The following is an 18228-nucleotide window of genomic DNA, read 5'->3' as shown; positions in this document are numbered from 1 at the left end:
TTCTTCCCCCAAATGTAAAGGTTTTTCTTCTCAGTCCCTACACCATTTAAATCCCTCAGAATCTTTTAACCAAGTCATCAGTTCCCTCTTCACTTTGAAACTTCCATCTCTGTTTGATCCCCATTTCTTTCCAGTTTTCCTCTAACCTCTGAAATCAATTTTCCAAGTCTCCTCCCTATCATTTTCTCAGGCATTGTGACTGCTCTCTGCACCCCCCAAAATGTGCATGTCCATTTCTTATCCTCTCTCCCCAGGTAAAACCATTATTATAATTCAGATTATTTTAACTATGAAGTTTTATATCTCTAGCCCCAAACTCCATCACAACCTTCAGTATGCCATAATCTGAGGTCTCAATCTCTAGACTCTACTTTTATTCAACAAATACAAATCTGTAGTCCTTTTCTTCCAACCCCCAAAATATTAGCTCCTCCCTATGTCAACAATCTCAATGAAAAATATCTAATCACCCAAGGTAAAAAATTTTAAGACATCTGAGCTCTCCCTTTTCCCACCAATATACAATCAACAAACTACTTATTCTTCTTCTAAAATGTCTTGAAAAGAACAGTCTACTTCTCTTTCTGTCCTATTGTTATTGCTCCAGTTCAGGCCACTGTCATCCTTCTTGAACAACTGAAGGATTCAGCTGAACAACTGATTAGTCTGAGATTACAATCTATTCTTTATCCGCTCACAATATTATACCTGTCTTAATAAATCCAGCTGATTCTGATTTTTTCAGTCCTCCAAATAAAAAATAAATAAAAGACACAATGATTTTCTCCATCTTCAATGGAAAACCCTTCTTCCTCAAAGCCCAATTCAATGATCCATCAGAATTAACTTCTCCCTCTTTTGCTCCCATAAGGCTTAATTCTTCTAGCACAGATTTTATAATGTATAGTTGGGTGTGTCTATATTCCCTACTTGATTATAGGCTCCTTATACAAGCAGTGCAATTCTTTTTTTATTCTCTTAGTACAGTGCCTTAATACCGGTGAATTGAACAGAATTCTGCTCATAGAATTTTTCTATCTGAATTCCACGTTATACCTACCCTTGCCAGTGAGTTGTTCTGAAATTTTACAAACACAACTGCATATTTTTCCAAAGCATTAATAAAAATATTAAAAAGGACAAGGACAAAAATAGCCTTTTTAGATATATCTCTAAGTTTGACACTGATCCCTTTTGAACACTTTTTTAAAGTTTTTTTTTTTTTTTTAAGTAATCTCCACACCCAATATGGGGCTCCAACACACAGCCCCAAGATCAAGAGTCACACGCTCAACCAACTGAGCCAACCTGGCGCCCCCCCCCCCCTTTTTAACACTTTTTTTTAAGTTTATTTTGCGAGAGAGTGTCCACGCACAAGCAGGGGAGGAACAGAGAGAGAGGGAGAGAGGGATTCCCAAGGGGGCTCCACACTGCAGCATAAAGCCCGATAGGGGGCTTGAACTCATGAACCGCAAGATGACGACCTGAGCTGAGACCAGGAAGACCAAGAGTCAGCCGCTTAACTGAGCCAGGTGCCCTTTAACACTTTTTAAGAATGGTTATTTTGGAGGCACCTGGATGGCTCAGTCAGTTAAGCAACAGATTCTTGATTTCAGCTCAGGTCATGATCTCCCAGTTCATAAGACTGAGCCTCTGTTGGGCTCTGTGCTGAGAGTAGGGAGCCTGCTTAGCATTCTCTCTCTGTTTCTCTCTGCCCCTCCCCTGCTCTCGTTCTCTCTCTCTCTCTCTCTCTCTCTCTCTCAAAATAAATAAATAAACTTTTTTTAAAAAGGTTATTTTATGCCTCTTAATGTAATGTTCTTAATGCTGATAAGCTAGCCTGTACCTTTCTACATTACCTCCAACGATGGAAAATGATTTCAAAAACCACTATTTTCTTTTTTAAAAAGAAGATTTTATGTCTGTTTCTAGCCCTGTAACATACTTTGAGTCACCAGAAATTAATTTCAGTAGGCTCCACAACCAACGTGGGGCTTGAACTCACAACCCTGAGATCTATAGTCTCCTGCTCTACCTGAGCCAGCCAGGCACACCTGGAATCATCCCAAATTAACAAAAGCTATCAACACTTCTTAGTTCCTTTGTATCACTTAGAGATCTAAAACCTGTGCAGCATTAGCCAGATAGGTAGAAAAGGATTCTTGGAATCCAATCAAGTGGTGAAGCAACTTGGGTGGGGTTTATAACCTTGTTCAGGCAATGGAGTTAAAAAGCAGTTACAAAATATTTACAAAAGGCCTTAAACTTGAATTCAGAAGAAACCAAAAGGGCGGAGTTCCAGTTATCATAGGGATGAGATTTCAATGTGCCTCTCCGTGGTTTAAGAAAAACCACCTGGACAAAAGGCAGCTTCCAAGGCCAGTGTTAGGCTGATAATCAGATGGTAACTGATTAGTCTGAGAGTCAGATGAGGAGATGGTAACTGATCTGTGGTCATAAAGGTGTCACAGAAAATTCAACCTGCTCAAGACAACAGAAGTTTTTCCTTAAGTGACTACCAACCTTCAACACGAACTAGAACTAAATACTGAAATTAAGTATGTCAAACTCACAATATTAGTAAGTCTATGTTAGGTTTTAAAACTATTCTATATATCTTTTTACATTCTTGTCATGTTTAGGAGAATTTTAACTCTATAGAATCTGACAGACTTAAGTGTGTTTGGTTAATAAGCAATACCGGAATGTTTAAAAGAACTTGTGACTCACTATATTTACAAATTTTATTTAACTTTAAAAGAGTTTTAAGTATTCAAAACAAGTCCTGCTTATTGAAATTTTATACCACTCCATAAGGCATATAAAGTGCTAAAAAATAAAATAAAATCCAGTACATTAAATGTATAAAGAATTAAGCAGCTGTAGTACTAACAGCTAAGAATTCAACGAGCATTTTCTTTTTTTCAAAGAGCATTTTCCTAGTGTCCAACATTGTTGCAAGTATTTCATATTTTCAATTCATTCATTTAGCAGTCACTAAGCATCCACCATGAACAAGGCATCATTCCAGACTGAGACTAAATCACTGAATAAAACATAATTTCAATCTTCATGAATCTTATAATTTAATGAGAAGAAGAGAATAAATATCAGTGATGATAATTACTATGAAGAAAAATAAAACCAAGGAAACGTGTAGAGGGGGGCTATTTTCGATGGCATAATGAAGGTAACATCAGTGAGCACCATTCACACAGAAGTCTATGTAAATGATACCACCTGGAAACTCCCTCTTCAAAAAAAAAACCTCTCTACACCAGGTGACATTTGAACCTGAGAAGGAAGCAAGCCATGCAAATATACAACTATTACAGGAAAAGAAAACAAGTACACAAACCATTTTACCAGGGAAGGATGTGTGAAGGGATATTTAATCTTTTCAACTAGAATAATTGACTTAATATAGTATTTTTTTCAGTTTCTTAAAAGTAAAAACAGGGTTATGTATTAAGATTTATAAACAGGTTTTTACTACTACGCTGTAGTTTGGCACTGTACTCAAGGACTTCTAAAATATACCAGCTGATTTTTTTTTAATCTATTATAGGCTGAAGGTTAGAATGACTTAATAAACTAGGCAAAAGAAATCTTTTTGGACTTATGAAAACGTTCTAAAACAGGACTATGGAGTTGGTAGCAAACCACTGTAAGTTTACTAAAAATCACTGAATTGTACACTTAGAAGAATATGACGCAGAAATCCTCCCTCCAAAAAAAAAAAAAATCCTGTAATTAATAAAGTGACCAGAATGTTCCTCTCTTATACTACCTTGAAATTAAGACCAGTATTTAGGTCTCCTACTCTGGAAATCTTCATGTCCTACTTGAAATTGAACCCAAAAGTTCAATTTTAGCACAATGGGGACTCGAGGTGCTGAACTACATTGTGGTGGTCTTTAATAAACAAATATAGTCCTTGAATATAGGACACTTCCCACTGTGCAAAATTTCATCTGAAACCCTAACCAGTAAGGGCTGCCTCGTTAAAATTACATGTAAGGACAAAATGTGTAAGAGAACAATTCGGATAAGTTGTAACCTTGATGAATAAACTTAAGAGAATGTATTTTTAAAGACAAAAGTATTCAAATCTTATCTACTTCCAGGTTTGTTTTTGTTTTTGTTTTAATCTAAAACACAGTATTTTAGCAAAAACAGTCCTGGAACATAAGACCTTAAAGAAAATTCAGGTCATTGTAAAATAGAATACAAAAAAATTTGAATACAACATACACTATGGTACTGAAAAAACAAGGAAGGACAAATATAAACCAACATAAATGGTCCTATAACACCTCACTCCAAAAGCAGAGTTTGAATGTTTAGGTTCATATCCCATTAAGAACAGTAACCATCCTTACTACATTGTTAAGAAGACTAATAATAGTGAATAGAGTATTTACATGCATCTAGCACATAGCAAATGTTCAGTAACTTAATTTATATTACTTTGTTTTTATTTTCTTGCTTGTTTAAAGTAATCTCTACATCCAAAGTTGGCCTTGAGGTCACAACCTGAAGATCTACCTACAGAGCCAGCCAGATGCCCCAATATGTATTTCTTCTGAAAGTGTTTTTGTTTTTGTTTTTTTAAACTCTAAGTAAACTCTACTCTCAACATGAGGCTCAAACCTACAACCTCAAGATCAAGAGTCGCATGCTTCACCAACCAAGCCAGCCAAACACCCCTACTTTTATAATAATCATCTAGAGCAACCCTATACAATCTTCAATATACATTTTAAATGCCTGGGACTCTCCTTAAAATGAGATTGTTATACAGGAGATTTGGGTAGGGCCTGAAATTTGCATTTCTAACAAGTTCAAGTGCCCAGGAAGGATACTTTTGAGTTACAAGAAGGTTTCTTCAAATTTAGGACACATCAGAATCATTTGAAGGGCTGGTTTAAAACAGATTTCTGGGTTCCAACCCAGAGTCCGGGAGAAAATGCATTTGTAACAAGTTCCCATATGATGCTATCGTGCCATTCCCATTTTGAGAACAACTGCTTGAAAGTTCTCAGCTACAACGTACATCAGAAACACTTGTGGGGCGTGGGTTTATTATTTAGAGGTGGGTGCCCTGACTATACCCTAGTATTTATTAGTCTCCAAAGTATGGTCTCCTGCTAAATCAGACTCTTAAGGGGTAGAGCCCAGCCATCCATTATTTAAAACAAACAAACAAACCAACAAACAAACCTTACCGGTGATTATGATGCATGTTAAAGTCTCAGAACCACTGCCTTATCATTACAAATAACTCAGAATTTCCTTGGTGAAATTTTGCTAACTACAGGAAGAAAAGCATCTACCTATGTGGCTTAAGTCAAACTGAAAATGTCCTGACTCATTCACCAAGTAAGAACAACATTTATTCAGGGCACCTGGGTGGCTCAGTTAAATGTTGGACTTCAGCTCAGGTCATGATCTCACAGTTCGTGGATATGAGCCCATGCATCGGGTTCTGTATTACAGGTGTGGAGCCTGCTTGGGATTCATTCATTCTCTCTCTCTCGTTCTCTCTCTCTCTCTCAAAATAAATAAACGTAAAAAAAAAAAAAAAAAAAAAAAAAACCACAGCATTTATTCAAATTTAGCGGTAACTCTGTAACAGTTAAAAGAAGTCCATTACTCTCTCCTTCATTCTTCAAGAGATGTTCTCCTATATCAGGATGTTCCTCTAAAGTCAGACATTTAAGGGGCGCCTGGGTGGCTCAGTCAGTTAAGCGTCCAACTTCGGCTCAGGTCATGATCTCGCAGTCCGTGGGTTCGAGCCCCGCATTGGGCTCTGTGCTGACCGCTCAGAGCCTGGAGCCTGTTTCAGATTCTGTGTCTCCCTCTCTCTCTGACCCTCCCCCGTTCATGCTCTGTCTTTCTCTGTCTCAAAAATAAATAAACGTTAAAATAAATTAAAAAAAAAATTAAAGTCAGACATTTAAAATCTCGAGGCAAAAAGAAAACTTTAGAAATGAGTCTAAAACTTTGTATAACATTTAATTTCTACAAATGCTCAGTAAAGATCACTAGAGTCCAAAATGTTGGTGCATGCTATTCTTACATTATTCTTGAACAAAACACCTAATTTCAACAGTTACAGCTCATTTATAAAATTCTTGTCCTTAGTTATTACTGACTGACCATGAACAAAATTAGTTTATAAAGAAAATTAAGTGTATCTTCCAGGCTAACTGTGGGACATAGATGAAAGAAAAATTAGGTGGAGAAACACAATAATGTATCTTTCATTATGCCTTTTTTTTTCATTATGCCTTTTTCAAGTTAAAAAAGTGAAATGGAAGGGGTAGGAAAGAAAATGGAAAGGGAGACTATGTGATAAAAAAGTTGCACTTTGCACAAAAACAGACACTCAGATCAATGGAACAGAATAGAGAACCCAGGAATGGACCCACAAACATATGGCCAACTAATCTTTGACAAAGCAGGAAAGAATATCCAATGGAATAACGACAGTCTCTTCAGCAAGTGGTGCTGGGAAAACTGGACAGCGACATGCAGAAGAATGAACCTGGACCACTTTCTTACACCATACACAAAAATAAACTCAAAATGGATCAAAGACCTAAATGTAAGACAGGAAGCCATCAAAATCCTCGAGAAAGCAGGCAAAAACCTCTTTGATCTTGGCCGCAGCAACTTCTTACTCAACATGTCTCCAGAGGCAAGGGAAAAAAACAAAAAACAAAAATGAATTCTTGGGACCTCATCAAAATAAAAAGCTTCTGCACAGCAAAGGAAACAATCAGCAAAACTAAAAGGCAACTGACAGAATGGGAGAAGATATTTGCAAATGACATATCAGATAAAGGGGTAGTATCCAAAATCTAGAAAGAACTTCTCAAACTCAACACCTAAAACACAAACAGTCCAGTGAAGAAATGGGCAAAAGACATGATAGACACTTTTGCAAAGAAGACATCCAGATGGGCAACCGACACATGAAAAAATGCTCAACATCACTCATCATCAGGGAAATGCAACTCAAAACCACAATGAGACACCACCTCACACCAGTCAGAATGGCTAACATTAACAATTCAGACAACAACAGATGTTGGCAAGGATGCGGAGAAAGAGGATCTCTCTTGCATTGTTGGTGGGAATGCAAGTTGGTGTAGCTACTCTGGAAAAGTGTGGAGTTTCCTCAAAAAATTAAAGATAGAACTACCCTATGACCCAGCAATTGCACTACTAGGTATTTATCCAAGCGATACAGGTGTGCTGTTTCGAAGGGACACACGCACCCCAATGTTTATAGCAGCTCTATTGACAATAGCCAAAGTGTGGAAAGAGCCCAAATGTCCAAGGGATGAATGGATAAAGATGTGTATGTGTGCATATATATATATATATATATATATATATATGCACACACAATGGAGTATTACTCGGCAATCAAAAAGAATGAAATCTTGCCATTTGCAACTATGTGGATGTAACTAGAGGGTATAATGCTAAGGAAAATTAGTCAGATAAAGACAAGTATCACATGACTTCACTCGTGTGTAATTTAAGATACAAAACAGATGAACATAAGGGAAGGGTAGCAAAAATAATGTAAAAACAAGGAGGGGGACAAAACATAAGAGACTCTTAAATATGGAAAACAAACAGAGGATTACTGGAGGGGTTGTGGGAGCGGGGCTGGGCTAAATGGGTAAGGGGAATTAAGGAATCTACTCCTGAAATCATTGTTGCACTATATGCTAATTTAGATATAAATTTTAAAAATTTTAAAAATTAAAAATAAAATACACAGAAAAAAAAAGTTGCACTTACACTTGAAGCCTGCCTGAAAGGGGATATAAACTAGGTAAAAGGCTTTTAGCTTTCCGTTTTTTAATAGCCTATAACTTGATTTTATAATATGCACACCACAACATTACACTGTTCATAAATATACAATAAGTATCTTAAAATTAAAATGGCTTAAACAAATTGGGACGTTTTTCTTGGGGAGAGGGACCCTCACAATATTCTTTAAAATAACAGAGGATACCACAGGGTGTCTGTCATAAAAACTAGAATAGGAATCACTGCTTGAAAGGAATTCAAAGAATGAAAAGAAAGCTGCCAATTCATAGGATAAAAGTCCAAAAAGCCATTAGCTAGTCAGGAATGCTATACCAAAATGTTCAAAACAAAATTATTAAGCGTGGGGGGGGGGGGGGGGTGCTGCAGTACTACTGCAGGCCAATCAGTGACAGAAATTAAAAGTATCCTCTTTGCCCAAGTTCCACTAAAACACTGAAAGGGTCTACTAACTTATCTGAAAGCAAGAAAGCAAGGATTTTCTTTGATGTCCCCTTCTAAGAGGTTTTTTTTTTTTAATCTTTATTTATTTTTGAGAGAGCAAGAGAGCAAGAGAGCGAGAGAGCAAGAGGGGGAGGAACAGAGAAAGAGGGAGACACAGAATCCAAAGCTGTGTTGACAGCTCAGAGCCCAACAGGGGGCTCAAACTCTCAAGCTGCGAGATCATGACCTGAGCCGAAGTCTGATGCTCAACCGACTGAACCACCCAGGCACCCCTAAGAGTTCTTAAAATCATGAATGCGATGAGGAAAATGTCTAAGTCAAAGAGCTGAAATCTCCACGTATAAATTACACTAAGTTCTAGGATTTCTAAAGCATGGTAAAAATGTAATGATGCTGATAAAATTAAAGTTCTAAAACAGACAAAAATATTCCATAGTACCAGACATCAAAAGAGTGGTTTCCCATGGGATGGGGTAGTGTTAATCACCAGAATACAACACAAGACAGTTTCTGAGATTCTGATAACGTGCTGCTTCTTAGTACTGAATACACAGGTAGGATTACATTTTGAAAATTCACTGAACCGGGGCGCCTGGGTGACTCAGTCAGTTGAGCATCCAACTTCAACTCAGGTCACGATCTTACACTCATGGATTCAAGCCCCACATCCGGCTCTGTGCTGACAGCTCAGAGCCTGGAGCCTTGCTTCAGATTCTGTGTCTCCCTCGCTCTCTCTCTGTCCCTCCTCCACTCGCACTCTCTCTCTCTCTCAAAATAAATAAACATAATAAAAAAATTAAAAAAAGTCACTGAGCTATATACACTTATGAGAACTTTGTATATATTATACTACAATCATATTTACATTTATTTAAAAGCAGGGAGCAAATAAAGGACATTTCTCTCTCAGAAAATGAAACATTTACTGCAAACACAAACATTAAAATTTCTTTTTAGTGAAGCCAGTTGAGATTAAGAATTACAGGAACACCTGGCTGCCCCAGTCAGAAAAGCATGTGACTCATGATCTCAGGGTTGTGAGTTCCAACCCCAGGTTGGGTGTAGAGATTATTTAAAAAAATAAACTTCAAGAATTACAAATTTGGGGTGAGTAAAGACAGAGAAGTATCACAAAGTTCCTTAAGGGCTATCAGTTAAATAAATCTCACAAATACACACATCTTTCTCAGAAGAAAAAAATCCTGGCACCTCCCTGTATAATACCATCAACCTAGAAAAAAGCAGTATTCCACCTTATTTATGAAACATAATAAATCTGCTTTCTAATGGGAAAGTGTATATGAACTGCAGGATAGGTTTTCCTTAAGCTTCTGACCAATTTAAAAAAATTTAAAAACTAGTAAGAAAAGTATAAATGAGTGCCAGATTACAATTAGCAACTACTATTTCCTGGATTAGTTCAGTGCCATTCTGTAAAATCAACTTATCCCTTATGAAGTAAGCAGAATTCCTTCTGATAGTAATAAAAGGTATAAATTATGTTTCAATCCCTTTAAATCGCATCCCAAGGTAGATCCAAGGTAGAAAGAAATTTCATCCCATCATTCACCTGCAATTCTCTTTATGGGATCCCCAAGCACAGGACACACATTTTTTCAAATATTTATTATGATTCCACACTTAGAAAGTTAATCTGGTATTTCTTCCTAGCATTAATGTAATCACACCAATCTGTAAACAACAGAACATGATAGTCATTACTTAATAAAATAGTAACTTTGGAGCCTCCACAGTTTTAAAGTGTAAATAGGTAAAAATATCTCCCTTCTTTAAAAAATTATTTTAAGATCTTGGATAATTATTTTGTAAAGAAAAAAACCATACCTTCATAAACAATAAGAACTTTCAATATTAAAAATGTTCTCCTTGGCATGAATTATGCCCTCACTAATGCTCACCTGGAATTTCTTAGAGTATTCATTACTAAATGTCAGTAAATGTGCCATACTGCTGTTCTTAACAACTGAAGAAAAAAGGTATTGTGATTCTGTAACTTAATTTCTAGAACTGCCAATTAGCTCTTTTTCATTAAATAGACTGGAGGCTAATAATGATGTCAAACTACACATTGCTATTTAATAAAGGAAAACACCTTAAGCACACATCCTAAATTGTTGACCTTAGCAGTTTAATTCTCTAATTCCACAAAAATTTACCGAAGTAGTTTTTCTCTGTATAGCGTCTAATACAGTACTCTTAAGTAGTTTCATATTTTGTCCATTCAAGAAAGGAGAAATTGCTTCATTTAATCCTACTAAATTCTGTGGTATGGGAAAAGAATTTCAAATTTTGGCTGACAAGAAAAAGAGTTATAAAACACTGTTTTTGTACAGAATAAGCTTTATTATCCTCAATTTGTAGAGTGCTCTTAAAAATCAATACAAAAACAAGTATCACAATAAAAAGACACCAGATCAAAAGAAAGATGTGTCATAAGAATCATCTAAAAATCAATAGTAATATTTTTTTAAGTTTGGGGTAAAAATAAATGAAATAAAAAACATTTAAAATATAAAAATGAAACACAAAACAATGAGAAAATAAAAATTATTTAATAGAGTTGAGACAATTACCAATTTGGAGAAAAACATTTATATTCTCACTTCACACCAATATCAGATGAGGTAAAAAGTTCAATTTATTTAATCTAACTTAGAAAAACTAAAAGAGACAGTATTAAATCAGTATTGTTTATTTATTACATTTCCAGAGAAGCAATTTCAGAAGTTCAAAAGTGAACAAACAAACTTAGGTCAAAAGATTTGGTTACTTACATTAATTTTGAAATTCTGTTTATCTTAATTCATAAATGAAATACATCTGTTAAGCATAATGTTTCACCTTAGTAATCTAAGAAAAAAGTGGTATAACTTATACTCTATTAAGTTTTTATAAATAATCCTTAATGTAGAAGTATAGAGTAACAGCCATTTCAACATGAACATAATTTGATCCTTTTGATAGTATGACGAATAGGTTTTATAAGCCTTTAAAAATATACTTAAAAATCACTTCTGGTGTTGGCAATATACTAGAAGATAATACTATACACAAGAAAATATCTTATGTATAAATGTTATTCACACTGTTATTTATATATGCAAAAATTTAGGATAGGGGAATGATACATCAACACATGGGACATCATACAACTATTTATAATTATGGTTATGAAGACTCATTGTGAGAATGGAAAAATGTTACCCAACATTAGGTTAGAAAGCAAAACATGGAATTAAATGTTTTATCCACAAGTATATAAAAGATGCGTTTTTAAAATAATGTAAGAAATATATCAAAATTTTAATATGGTGATATTAATTCCTCACATTTAAAATCCTCAAGCCAGTCATTAAAGTCATTAAAACACACCACATAACACACTTTATACCTAAATCAAATACTATCTACCATTACTCTACCAATAAACAGAACACACAGTTTAAATTAACATATTAAAAGAAACTGTAAAGGGAAGCAAAGCAACAAAGAAAATCCACTACAAAATGAAACAGTTCTCTCCTCAGGAAACTCATCAGTGCTAAGGATGGAGACTCAACTTCACGGTTCAAAACTAAAGGGGCACCTGGGTGGCTCAGTTGGTTAAGCATCCAACTTTTGATTTTGGCTCAGGTCATGATCTCACATCATCTCACAGTTTGTGAGACTGAGCCCTGCATCAGGCTCTGCACCAACAGCATGGAGCCTGCTTGTGATTCTCTCTCCTTCTCTCTTTGCCCCTACCCCTCTCTCTCTCTCTCTCTCAAAATAATTAAACAAACATTAAAAAAAAAAAAAACAAAAAAACAAAAAAACAAAAAAACTATAGGGGCACCTGGGTGGCTCAGTCGGTTGAGCTTCTGACTTCAGCTCAAGTTGTGATCGCACAGTCCATGGGTTCAAGCCCCACGTCAGGCTCTGTGCTGACGGCTCAGAGCCTGGCACCTGCTTCGGATTCTGTGTCTCCCTCTCTCTCTGCCCTCCCCGTTCATGCTGTCTCTGTCTCAAAAATAAATAAACATTAAAAAAAATTTTTTTAATGAAAATAAAAAATAAAACTATAGGGACGCCTGGATGGCTCAGTTAGGCATCCAACTTCAGCTCAGGTCATGATCTCACAGTTTGTGAGTTCGAGCCCTGCATCAGGCTCTGGCTGACAGCCTGGAGCCTACTTCTGATTCTGTGTGTGTGTCTCTCTCTGCCCCTCCCCTGCTCATACTCTGTCTCTCTCTCTCTCTCTCTCAAAAATAAATAAACATTAAAAAAAATTTTTTTTTACTACAGAACTTAATTATACAAACTGGTCATTTACTATTTCTAATTATTTGCTTTGAATATTCCTTCATTAATAAAGATGCTAGTCTTTAGACAACTGGTAATCACTGATATCAAATATTAAATGTAATAGAGCCTTATTTGGGAGGTAATCCCTTGAAATAATAAATAATGAAATAAATAGAGAAATGCAATAAAATAAAACACAGGAAATGTCATACACAACAGCATCATTTTTATTTGGTATCATCAGTTGAGTTCTATAGGTCAATTCTCCAGAAAACTGAAATGCATTAATTAACAAAGCTTTGAAAATGCTTACCCTTATAATAATCTTCTAAAAAGAAACCAGTTTCTTACTTCCTTAAACACAGTACATAGAATAAAAGTTTATTTATGACTAAGGTCATCCTGTGACACACCATGTACTACACTGCTTGGCAATACTGTGATTCCCTCTGAAGTTAATGATTATAGGACTGCATGTCCCTATGTAATGGCCTTAAAACACTATTCTTCTATTCTTCTAAAATAGTTCCATCTATTTTTTAATAGTTTTTCTCCCCTTTCCCTTGAAACATAATTACATTTCAGCAATCATTGTGCCTAACTCCAATGGCCAATCCTGTGGATTATGATCTGTGGGCTAAAAAATCAGATAACCAATCCTGTTGGGACTGCAAAACTTATTTACTCCACTTAGGAATTTCTGAATAAAGACCACAGGCTTATGGTATTTGCTTACAGTTATTTTGATGGCTCAGGAAATCCATGCTGTTTCAAATGGCTGAGATCACTATCACTCAAAAAACGTTTGTTGAATTACTGAATATAACATAAATATAACAGAGTTTCTAATAATAATGAATGAATAGTCTGAGAGTCTCCTCAAGAAAAGTTACTGAACTCACTGGTCTCTGACAATACAAAAAAGATCTACCTAAATGAGAAAGAACAGCTAAAAAGAAAAAAACAGAAAGAGGTGAGAAGGATAAGTTCAAATAAAATAGCAAAGTCTATACTTCCATGGTATTGGAAGTTAACACTTAAGGCTCTGGGAAATACTCACTGTTCAATGTTTTTAAAGTATAATTACAGTAGTTATCAAAGTATTAACTACAGAAATTTGCACCACAATGTATACCACATCTATATTAAATACTACTTTAAAAACCAAAAAGTCTTCCAGCAAATACTCCTTGTAGTTAAATCCAAACTGAATTTTCCTATGAAACTAGATAGATTTTTTTATTTATATTTTTTTTTATTTTTTTTTTAAATGTTTATTTATTTTTGAGACAGAGAGAGACAGAGTGCAAGTGGGGGAGGGGCAGAGAGAGAGGGAGACACAGAATCTGAAACAGGCTCCAGGCTCTGAGCGGTCAGCACAGAGCCCGACGCGGGGCTCGAACCCACGGACTGTGAGATCATGACCTGAGCCGAAGTCGGACGCTCAACCGACTGAGCCACCCAGGCGCCCCCTAGATAGATTTTTTTAAAAAGCACCTGCAACATATTTTCACTGACATTTCTGGCCAAGTAATTTCTGGTAATCTCTCTTGGACACTGGTTCATGAAGAGTTAAGAAATAAAATTTATATTCTTGGTATATTAATATGTAATATAGGTATCACACTGTATAGTTTACAAAGTTATAGGTCTATGGAAATTAGCATTGCGTCAGGCCCTAAGAAAAAAATCCAAGTGAGGCCCAATCAGTATTGAATTATCAATGTTATTAATTTCCTCTCATCACTGCAGCTCATCAGTTCTCAGATCACTTCAGTGACAGTTAATAAATGAGAAAAGGAAAATAAAATTTCTTGGTTAAGTTTTACTCAAGCAAACTCGAACCATATAAAATACATTCCTCTTCCTCCTTAGATTTTCTCAGTATATTTCTACCCAGTATTTCAGATAAATACTAATCTCTAAAAGACTGGTATTCCCAAGATCCACTACCAGAAAGTTTATTAATTACAAAAGTGTAAGAAATATATACAGTATCGCAAGGATCAGATACACATGGTAACTACCAAAGGCCCAAATACCAAGCACAACTTTGTAGATCCCTAGTCTTGGACCACAGCCCTGTCAAACTTCTACCATCCTCTTTTTTCTGTGCAACTTCTCCAATTCCATTTCAGTATCAAACTACACATTCCCACGTCTCCTTTTCCTCTTTCCCTCATCACACCCTTCACACTCACTTTCATTCCCCAATTTTCCTAATTGGAACAATTACAAAAGAAAATCACACTGCCCAAGAAGAATAGATACTTTTGTGTAACTAATAAATAATACTGCTAGTAGGTTTGCAGGAAAAGTACAAAAAAACAATCACAAAATGCTGCAACTTCTGAGTATATGTACATTTGTCTGTATTCACTAATAATATACCTACCACTCTACTGTTGAGCTCAGTAAATTGCATGGTCAGAACTATTTAACTGAGCTGGTAACTTTTTAAAATTCCTATACACAAACTTGGGTTATAATTTAGAATATGTAAGTATCACAAAATATAAGCATAAATGTAAGGGTGAATGTATAACACAAGTACTAAATATAAAAATATAAAGCTCAACTGATAACATACTTATTTCTTTAAATTCTATTTTATTTTAGTGCAAAGCTACCAGCATACTAAATCTCCAGGACAAAAATAATGCTATCACTCAAGATACTGTCATAAAACCGAACCACCAAAAAATCTGTACAATTTTTTTTGTCTGGGCGCCTGTGTGGCTCAGTGCATTAAGAGTCTGACTCTTGATTTCGGCTCAGGTCATGATCTCATGGTTTGGGAGACTGAGCCCAGTGTTGGTCTTGGTGCTCCCAGGGTGCAGCCTGCTTGGGATTTTTTCTCTCTTTCTCTCTCTCTACCCCTCCCTCTCTCTCAAAATAAAGAAATAAATCTATTTTAAAGCAAATATGCATATATTTGTCAAGACAATAGGTATGCATCGCTAAATGAAAATTTCGCGGGGTAGAAAATTTTTTACTGGTTGCTAATGTTGTGATAGTGTATCTCAAAACACCACTCCACTTCCTCCTCTTCCTTAAAAAAAAAAAAAAAAAAAAATACATGGAATAATACACAGCTACTGCTAAGAGTAGTTACAGAGATTTAAGACTAAGTAAGGCAACTTAGCAAGAGTGTAACAGGGAGCGTTTTACTGTATATATTTCTCTGTATCAAGTGTAAAGGCAAATGACACTTTTGTAGTTTTTTAAAAAAACAAACTTTGAGTGGATTACTAGTTATCTCATTAGTTATGTAATTAACTCCCCACTACAAATACCAAATAAATCCAAAGACTCATGAATACGAAATTACGAAATATGAAATTACTTGGCTCAAGAATACGAAAAGTAGGTATACTGTAAATTTATTTCTGATTCAGACATTGAAAGTTGGAGAAAAATTAATTTTATGTCAAACTCATTTAAAGAAAAACCGAATTCAAACTTTGATACCAAAGTTTATGAAGAGAAGTTTGGTTTTAATTAAAATTTTGACTTAAAACATTCCACTATTACTTGTAACCATGTGACCTAAAACAACCATCCCTGAACATCAAAGATGGCAACCTCATAATACAGTAGTAATCAAAATCATATCGATAATTATGAGTTAATAGGCACGCACAAAATTAAAAGAACGATTTTATTCTGACATCAGTTATTGTCAGAGATATAAGGGCTCCTTCCAAACACTGCCAAAAGTTATCGTACATACAAAGTAAGTTAGAGTCGTGAGGAAGTTATCAATGACCAAGTAAGTGGGAGTAAATGATGCTCAGAGAGGAAAAAATAAAAGGCGCAGTAGTTTTAAGCGTTTGAAAATGACCAGTGGACTAAGGTACTGCGGCAGAAACAAGCGACAGAATGGTTAACAGGTCTGGAATTCTTTAGAAAATGGCAACAAGGGGGAAAACTGACATGAACGTTTGAAAGTTAACAGCAACGCTATCCTATGGAATCGTCACGACTGCGCGAGCATGGCTCTGGACTTCGAGGGAGTAAGCCGGTGGGGTGGAACTATCACTGCGCTGGGGAAAAGGAGCCGGGGCTGAGGGGTGCAGACGCTTCTGCAGGTGGCGGAGCGCCCGAGGGGGTGGGGAGGAGGACCGTGTCGCCTCAATGAGGTCAATGTATTCCCTTCAAGACTAAAGGAAGCTGACCTAGCACGTCTCCCGGCACCAAGAGGCACTCGCCCCCGGCCCCTCCCTAACAACTTGCCTGGTAGAAAGAGTTGCGGGTCCCAGGCCCCCGGAACCCAAGGATTCGCCATCCAGGACAACTGCTCTGCCAACAAGGTCCCGCGAGAATCGAGAGATCTCGCGATACAAACCCACTAGCATCTCGCGAGTTTCCCCTGGAACCAACATGGCGGTACAGTGAAATCGGTATTTCGGAACTTGGAAAGTGCTTCATTAAGGGACTTGAGAACGTGGATAACAAGGAAATAGCAGAAAGTCTTTTACGCCTTTTATTTCTCATCCTGTCCCTAGTAGAGAGGAGAAGCGATAGAAAACCCTAAAACATCCAACGACCACGGTTAATACCACACAGACACAACAACCCTCTGCCTCAACCAGCCTCACAGCCTGTCACGTGGAAGGAGAGTCTCGGCGTGCCGTCACGTGGGCAGCTACTGAGCGAGCGCGCGCTGGTCGTCCTCCCAAGAGCCCTCCCGCCCCCCTTTCGCCCGCGCACACGTGCGCGCGCACCCCCGCCCCACGTGGGGGTTTCGCCGTCGCCTCCAACCCACCCCCTCCCAGCACTGGGCTCTAAATCCGGGTCGCAAAGCCGATGGTGCCCCGGGTTCCCTCCTCCTCCATTCTCCCTACCCCACGTCTGGCCCCCACCACGTGCCCCGAGCGACTGCTCACCTTCCGCGCGGGGCAGGGCGCCGTGAGCTACTTGGGGAAGCGCCGCCGCCGTGGCCGCTCTCTGCCCCCGCCACGGCACTTGCTCGGGTGGCCGCCGCAGGAAGCTCGACAGCGGCGCCGCGGCGCTTCCAGGTGGGTCCCCGCCTCCCGCTCCTGCCACTTCCCGCAGCACCAGCGGCTCCTTCCGGTCCCCTCCTCTCTCGCTGGGACGGGCGGGCGTCGGCGGCTGCAGGCGAGCTCACTACACCGCCTGCTGGTAACCGCGGCCCGTGCAGCGCGGGCGGGCTGGGGGCCGCCGAGGTCCGCCCTCGCCCCTGGGCGAGGGTTGGTCTTCTGAGAGCAGGACCCAGTTCCGTCCGTACTATAGTCTAACTTGGCCCTACCCATAGAGGAAAGGAGTCGCTGTAGCTCCGCTGTTGGAAGTCCGCTTCATCGTGCCCTCTGTGGTCTCTTGAAAGGTTTGTACACACTGGCTCCCTTAGCGATGTGGTCTCAAGCTGTATGTTATATATGCTCCTGCCTACTTCATCGCCAAACACACAGCCCCCTCGCTCACTCCTCTGGCTTTCTGGCTATTCCTACAACACGCAGGCTCTCAGACTTTCAGCTTGCTGTTCCCCCCTGGATAGAACTCTTCAGATTTCTTTTAACTCGTTGATGTTCAATGCGTAGTTCAAGTCCCTTCTCGAAGGTCAACATGAGGCTTCCAGGCCACTGTATCCAAAGAGCACACTTG

The 18228-nt window shown here is 37.8% G+C and overlaps 1 protein-coding gene across 7 annotated transcripts in view; it reads right to left on the bottom strand.

Moving 5' to 3' along the window:
- ZZZ3 (zinc finger ZZ-type containing 3) overlaps positions 1–17607 on the bottom strand; it is a 107863-nt gene extending 90256 nt beyond the window's left edge. For 5 of the 7 annotated variants that reach the window (XM_078451769.2, XM_078451765.2, XM_060625830.3 and 2 more), the window contains exon 1: positions 17493–17607. The gene's annotated coding sequence lies outside the window, so the exon portion shown is untranslated. Of the gene's footprint in view, positions 1–9868; positions 10002–16839; positions 17276–17492 lie in introns of those variants that run through there. The other 2 variants (XM_078451766.2, XM_060625829.3) reach the window with 2 other exon arrangements.
- Between the last annotated feature and the right edge of the window lie 621 nt (positions 17608–18228).

The sequence above is a fragment of the Panthera onca genome, chromosome C1, assembly GCF_046562875.1.
Source record: "Panthera onca isolate mPanOnc1 chromosome C1, mPanOnc1 haplotype 2, whole genome shotgun sequence".
Classification (NCBI taxonomy): Eukaryota; Metazoa; Chordata; class Mammalia; order Carnivora; family Felidae; genus Panthera; species Panthera onca.
Note: the sequence above shows the minus strand (reverse complement) of the source record. Positions and strands in the feature narration are given on the sequence as shown.